The sequence below is a fragment of the Macaca mulatta genome, chromosome 20 (assembly GCF_049350105.2).
Source record: "Macaca mulatta isolate MMU2019108-1 chromosome 20, T2T-MMU8v2.0, whole genome shotgun sequence".
Classification (NCBI taxonomy): domain Eukaryota; kingdom Metazoa; phylum Chordata; class Mammalia; order Primates; family Cercopithecidae; genus Macaca; species Macaca mulatta.
This window is the reverse complement of record NC_133425.1, coordinates 84,583,134-84,589,843: the sequence shown is the minus strand read 5'-3', so window position 1 is coordinate 84,589,843 and position 6,710 is coordinate 84,583,134. Positions and strand designations below refer to the sequence as shown.

Here is a 6,710-nt window from a genome sequence, read left to right as displayed (position 1 = left end):
TGGTGGGCCAGGGCGGGGCCGAAGGCTGAATGACAGCGCGTGTGCCAGTGGGGCAGAAGGGGCGGGGCCGGGGCCGAGGGCTGAGTGACAGCGCAGGTGCGCCTGCGGGGCGGTGACCGCACGCGGCTGGTGGGGCGGAGCCAGAGGAGGATGGGGCGTGTGGGGCGGGGCCGAGGGCTGAGTGACACCTTGTGAGCGTGCGGGGCGGAGCCGGGGCGGAGCCGGGGCGGGGCCGAGGGCTGAGTGACCCCGCGTGCCGGGCTCTGGCGGGCAGGACCAGGGCCGGGGCTGGGTCGGAGATGCCCCGGCTTGCTGCGTCGGGCTGTGGGGAAGCCAGGGTGGGTGGGGAAGCCAGGGTGGGTGGGGAAGCCAGGGTGGGTGGGGAAGCCAGGGTGGGTGGGGCCGGGTCAGGCTTTGAATTGCTTCTTCATTTCCTGCTCCTTGGGCCCCGGCTCGCCCCTGCTCCGGGGCGTCTGCACTGCAGTCTCTGCGGGGGACGCCTCCTGAGCACTTCCTTGGGCCCCTCGCCGCTCTGGCTGCGTCTCCTGCGCCTCCCCGCATTCCAGTGAACACTAGGCCCACCCTCCACGCACCTCTTCGCAGCCTCATTTTACCCAGCTTCTATTCAATATGGAGCGGCTCTGGTTCACACGCCTCTGATACCAGCGCAGCTCGTAGGACAGCCCCAATTCCTCCCGTCCACGCGCCTCCTCCAGCAGCCCCTTGTTCCCCGAGGCCCCCTGCCTGGAGCACCTTTCTTCCTACCGAACTCCTTCTCATCCCTCAACGCCCAAGATCAACGCCGCCCCCTCCTGGCGCCTCCTTGCCACCTGGCCAGAAGCCCGCCCCCCTGTTGACTGTGGCACCTGCTCTCCCCTTCGAGGCCCCGCCCCCTGGGAGGGCGTGGGTGTGGCTCAACACCTGCACAGGCCTCTTGCATGGTCAGGGAGGTCCTGGAGGGAGGGTGGAGGGGGCTGGAAGGAGAAGGACCCTTTCTTTTGAGTAGGCAGGGTGAGGAGTGGGGGTTGCTGACCAGCCCAGAGCCAGGCTGGGAAGCCCGTTCCTCTCTGTGGTTGGAGCAGGCCCGGTGCCTCTGCTCTCCTCTCGACTGTGGGTGGCTGTGCAGGTGCAGGCACCATCTGTGCACTTGGCCTGCTTGGAAGGAGGCCAGGCTGCCCAGGAGGCTCAGGCCAGGACTGTCCCTGGCGCTCACTGTTCCAAGATGAGAGAGGGCAGGGAGTCCATCTCCAGACTGGGAGGCCTCTGGGGCTAGGGTGTAGCCTGTTAGGGACCACCGTCCCACCTCGGTGGCCAGGGACTTCAAACTAGGGGTGGAGAAGCCCTCTGAATGCTTTTGGTGTTCAGCCTCACGGGACTAGTGCAGGGGTGAGGTAGAAGTGTTCGCCCTCCCCCCAGAAAGAGGCCTGGGGAGGCTGCCGTCTGCCACCCCCAGCTGCTCTCTTCCACCCTGCACCCACCCTGCTTCAACCACCTGCCTCCCACCCACCTCGGGAAGAAATGGAGGCCAAACACCTCCTCCATGGGATGTGGGGGTTTCTAAGCGAAAGGCTAAGCTGGGCCAAGTCCTGGGTGAGCCCCAAATGCAGGGCAGGGCCAGGGAGGCAGCAGGCTTGGCCACTGTGGGAGGGTGTGCTCCCTGGTTGGCTGGTCATCCTCCAGGGGCAGGTGCCCCAGCGAGGGACCCCGCTCCACGTGCTCCCAGGGCAGCAGGAAGGCCAGGAAACAGGAGCCTGGGTCCAGTCCCACCTCGGAGCCTTGGGCTGGAGGTTCTCCCCCTGGGCCTCAGTTTCCCCTTGTGTCAGAGGAAGGTGGCAGGGAAGGGCTGGGTACCCTGAGTCTGGAAGTCCTGTACAGTGAGGGGCAGGGCTCCATTTTCGGCTGCAGGACCATCAGCCCTAGAAGAGCCCTTCTCTTTCCTAGTGGACCCGGAGATGCCCAACCCTCCCTCTGCACCCCAAGCCTCCAGTGGGGACCCGACTCTGGGCATTCCCCTCCTTTTTCCAGAGTCTGCAGTCCTGGGCCTTCAGGACTCACCCCCATCACTGCTGCCCTCTGCCTTGCCCACCTCAACTCTCCAGCTCGGGGGACATGCCTCATGGGCATGGGGTGGGGGCAGGGCCAGCCGAGGTGTAGAGGGGGCTCCCTGGTCCACAGCCTCAGTTCCCTATTTCCATTCCCCAGTATGAGGAACTGGGGGACAACAAACAGGGCCCCGGACTCCCCAGGAGCCCTGCTGCCTTGGATGTCCCAGAGGTGCCCCCACCCCCCAGCCCTGGGCCACCCCTCCCGACGCCACAGGCAGTGATCCAGAGTGGGCTGAGGAATTTCCAACTTTCTCACGACAGATGCAGGCAGCTGCCAGTTTTCAGCTGAGACGCCTTGGTGTCTGCTCTGGAGTGATTCTGTAATCGCACAGTGCAATAACGGTGCTTGGCCCTCGATTATTAAATTGTATTTATGTAATTACAGTGTATAAATATAAATATACACGCACACCCCAGCCACTAAGGGGCAGGCGTGATGCAGGACGCTGGGGTTGAGCAAGGTGTGCCTGACAGGGGCCCTATGGAGGCCCCAGGCTTAGGCCAGGTGCAGCTCCGTTACCAGAGAGGCAGTGGGGGCTGGAGGGCAGGGGTTAGCTGGTGTGAAGGCGGGTCCTACCCATGGTGCGGGGTGTGGAGGGCAGAGGGGAGACGTCCAGGGAATCTGGGTGGCACCGGACACCAAGGGAGGGGACCCTGGTGTGAGGAGGCCCTGGTCTTGGTCTGGCAGCTGTGTCCATTCTGGAGTGACGGGGAGGGGCTCTGGGGGCTCGCTCTGCAGGCAAGTGCTCCCTGAGGACCCCCTGGACAGGTGCCCCCGTCTGACAGGCAGGGCCTGAGGCTGGAGGAGGCTGGGGTGAGGAGGCAGACACAGGTGGCGCCTGGCCGGGAGCCTGGTATTGGCCATGGGCCATGCCCTTCCAACATTCTACTCTGGCCTGGAGGCTGCCAGGGTGCTGGGGTGAGGCCGACACCCAGTCCTGGGACTATCAAGAGCACAGACCAACCCATCTAGGCAGATGAAGGTCCCCACAGAGTGAGTGAGGGGTGGGGAGTGGATCTGGAAGGGCTAGGGCCACCAGCCCCCATGGAACCTGAGCCCCCACGGCCCCTGAGCCCCCACGGCCCCTGAACCCCACGGCCCCTGAGCCCCCACGGCCCCTGAACCCCACGGGCCCTGAACCCCACGGCCCCTGAGCCCCCACGGCCCCTGAACCCCACGGGCCCTGAACCCCACGGGCCCTGAACCCCACGGCCCCTGAGCCCCCACGGCCCCTGAACCCCACGGGCCCTGAACCCCACGGGCCCTGAACCCCACGGCCCCTGAGCCCCCACGGGCCCTGAGCCCTGGCCTGAGTACCTGTGGCTGGCTCTGGGTAGTGGGCCCTACAGAGGGGCTTCTGCCCATAAGTTTCCTGTAAGCTTCCCCTGGGACAGGGGAGACGTGGCTGGATCTTGGGGAGTGGAGGAAGCCAGGCAGTGTCTGTAGCTGGGGCGATCCTGGACTCCGCTGTGCTAGGGCTGTCTGGGCTCATGGGTGACGCTGCCCGCACGTTCAGGCCACCACCTGTCCCTGGCGGCCACAGACGGTCAGTCCAGGTGGGCTCAGAGGAGCCCCCATCAGGTATGGGCGTGCTGTTTTTGTTCAGAAGCCCCTGACCCCCCCTGCAACACACATGAAAAGAATATTCGACAAGTGTGTTTAAAACATCTTGGGCATTCAAAACACACAGATAACCGGCTGGGCGCGGTGGCTCACGCCTGTAATCCCAGTACTTTGGGAGGCCAAGACAGGCGGATCATGAGGTCAGGAGATCGAGACCATCCTGGCTAACACGGTGAAACCCTGTCTCTACTAAAAATACAAAAAAAAAATTAGCCGGGCGTGGTGGCGGCTCCTGTAGTCCCAGCTACTTAGGAGGGTGAGGCAGGAGAATGGCGTGAACCCGGGAGGCGGAGCTTGCAGTGAGGCAAGATAGTGCCACTGCACTCCAGCCTGGGTGACAGAGCGAGACTGCATCTGAAAAAACAAAAAAAACCAAAAAATCACACACGGATAGACAGACGGACATGCTGGACAGGAGGGGCTGCTGGTCGGCGGGGTGGTGCTGGCCCTCCTGAGGACCTGGGGACGGCAGGTCCCTGGAGCCTGATGGTCAGTCCTGGCCCTACAGGGAGTTGGGCACGAAGGGGTCAGGGGGTGGCAGGCCTGGCCAGGCATCCCTCAGGCCCGTCCCTGAGCTGAGGAGGTGGGGTCCTGTCCTGCCCTGCCACCCTGACACTGATCTTGCGTCCCATCCCCCGCCCCGCAGTGACAGAGGAGCCGACCAGACAGTGGCTCAAGGTGCAGCTCGGCCGGACTCAGGGCTGGCGGGCTCAGGGCGGGCGGGTGACTCGGTGGCCCGTCACACCCGCCAGCCCCAGCAGGGGGCAGTGTGGCTCCAGGGACGCCAGCGGAGGCGGGTGGGGGAGGGGCAGCTGGCTCCTCCGATTGCCGGAGGGTCTTCAGGGCAGAGCAGGGAGGGAACGATGGGACCTTCCCTGCTTCTGTGTCCAAGCTGGACAGGCCTGCCCGCTCCAGGCCAGCCCAGCACCGTCACCCAGCGTGGACGCCTTGACTTCCACGCTGGAGCCCCAACCCGGGCAGGGATCAGGAAGGCCAGCGGCCAGGCATGCCCCAGGGGAGGGCTGCAGAGCATGGTCCACGCCCACCTCCCTTCCCCTGGCCCCGAGCACTGGGAAGGGGGGTGCAGCTCACCTGAGGTCTCACCTGGCATTGGCCCCGAGGCCACCCCAGCCTCCCCGATGACTGAGGCAAAGGTTCAAGGGCGGCAGGGCCAGCAGGGGCTCCTGAGGTCAGCCCAGGCCCCAGCAAGGCTGAGGCTGAGTGGGCAGGGCTGGCCACAGAGATGGAGACCTGGGACAGCACCGCCAGACAGCGGACGTCACCAGGCTCCTCCCGATGCTCAGGCTTTCACAGGGATCCATAAGCTGTAACGGCCCCCAGTCAGCACCCTCCAAAGACAGGCTGCGGCCGGGGCTGGGGCTGGAGCTGATGGCGGAGCAACCCACACCCCCCAAGGCCCCTAGAGTCCACAGCAGCTGGGTGTGGTGAAGCCTGACTATCCCCACGGGCAGTGCCAGAGCTCCCAGCCACCTTGCGAGTCATGGGGGTGGGGGCCTCATTTGGCTGAACCCCAGAAGGGCAAGTGGGGCATGAGTGGCCTTGTCCTGCCCCAGCCCAGAAAGCTGTGGTCCCGGAGAGAGTGGCTGTCCAGCCCCCCACACCATGCGAAAGCCCCCCGCCCCAGCAAATCCACCCAAGGCAGACTCATCTCTACCCAGTTCCGGACGTCTGACCTCTCCCCCGCTGCGTGGGTGCCTCTGTCCCTTCCTCAGTGCCCCAGGCCTCTGTCTCTGTCCTTCATCCCCATAACCCAACACTGTGACAGGAGGGAGGGTGGAGGAGGGGGGAAGAGGGAGCAGGAAGGGGCCGCAGAGGGGAGGAGGGGCCCCGTGTGCTCTGGGGCCCTGGAAGGAAGGTCGTGTGATGGGGTCCTCTTGAGCACACTGGGCCCGTGGTAGGGGTGGGCATGGGCAACATGGAGCAGGCCCCCCAAAACCCGTCCTCCCCACTCAGCCACAGGCACTGACCACCCAGGACAGGGCAGTAAGAGCTGTGGGCTGCCCAGGGAGGGTGGGCAGGGGTGCTGCCCTTTGCAAGGACAGGAGCTCCTGGGTAGGGAGAAGGGTATGGGGTAGGGATGGGAGTTAGAGGGACTCTGGCTGCATCTGTAGCCCAGGTGGCTGCTGCCTGGCCTGCACTCCAGGTCTCTGTCTCATCCCCAATGTCCCCGAAGGTGGCCTGTGCCATGGGGCAGTGGCAGCCCCTGGCCACCTAGCCTGGCTTTTGGAGCTGGGTGGTGCCCAGACTGGAGGAGGCCGGGTGGGTGGCTCCTGACCACCATCTTACTGTTCCTACCATCCCATCTCCTGCGTGGAGGGCAGGGCTGCCTCAGGAGTTAGCAACTCTCAGTTCTGATTCCCGGACATGAAGAAACTTGGGATAAGGCCCCCAGTTCTCAGAGAGGCCCTTTGAGCTTCCAGTCTCATCATCGGAAGAGCCCAGCATTGCCCTGGGTCATTCCACACCCTGCCCTTTGGGGGCACCAGCCAGGAGAGGATGGTCCCAACATCCAGAAGCTTCTGGAAGGATGGGCCGCCTGGCAGCAGGCGCTTCTGGGCCAGAGCTGGGTGGGAGGGAGGGCAGAGGTCAGGGGGCGTGTGCTGGACACTGAGGGCACCGAGTCCTCTCCACTGCCTCCCTGCTCTTCCCAGCACAGCTGTGCTTGGCACCCCTGCAATCAGGGCAGAGAGGGAGGGGTTAGGGGTCACTGAGTCAGCCCAGGCAGCCCCACCCCTCCCCACCTCCTCCATCGTCTTTCAATCAATATCAAGTGGACGGGAGATAAATTTGGGAGCAAAGAATCCCAAGCAGCCACATAAATCACAGTCATGACCATTCAGATTAAATCAGTCGCTGTAATAGAATCAATTTAGCTGATGCCACGGGTCTCCCCACGTTTAATCTCCGTCTCCAGCTGCTGATGGGAAAGAGGCTGTCCAGCAAGCCCTCCGGTGACCCTC

At 64.4% G+C, this 6,710-nt stretch overlaps 1 pseudogene; it reads right to left on the bottom strand.

Moving 5' to 3' along the window:
- Nucleotides 1–2,601: 2,601 nt before the first annotated feature.
- Nucleotides 2,602–6,500, bottom strand: LOC100425685 (uncharacterized; annotated as a pseudogene).
- Nucleotides 6,501–6,710: the final 210 nt, after the last annotated feature.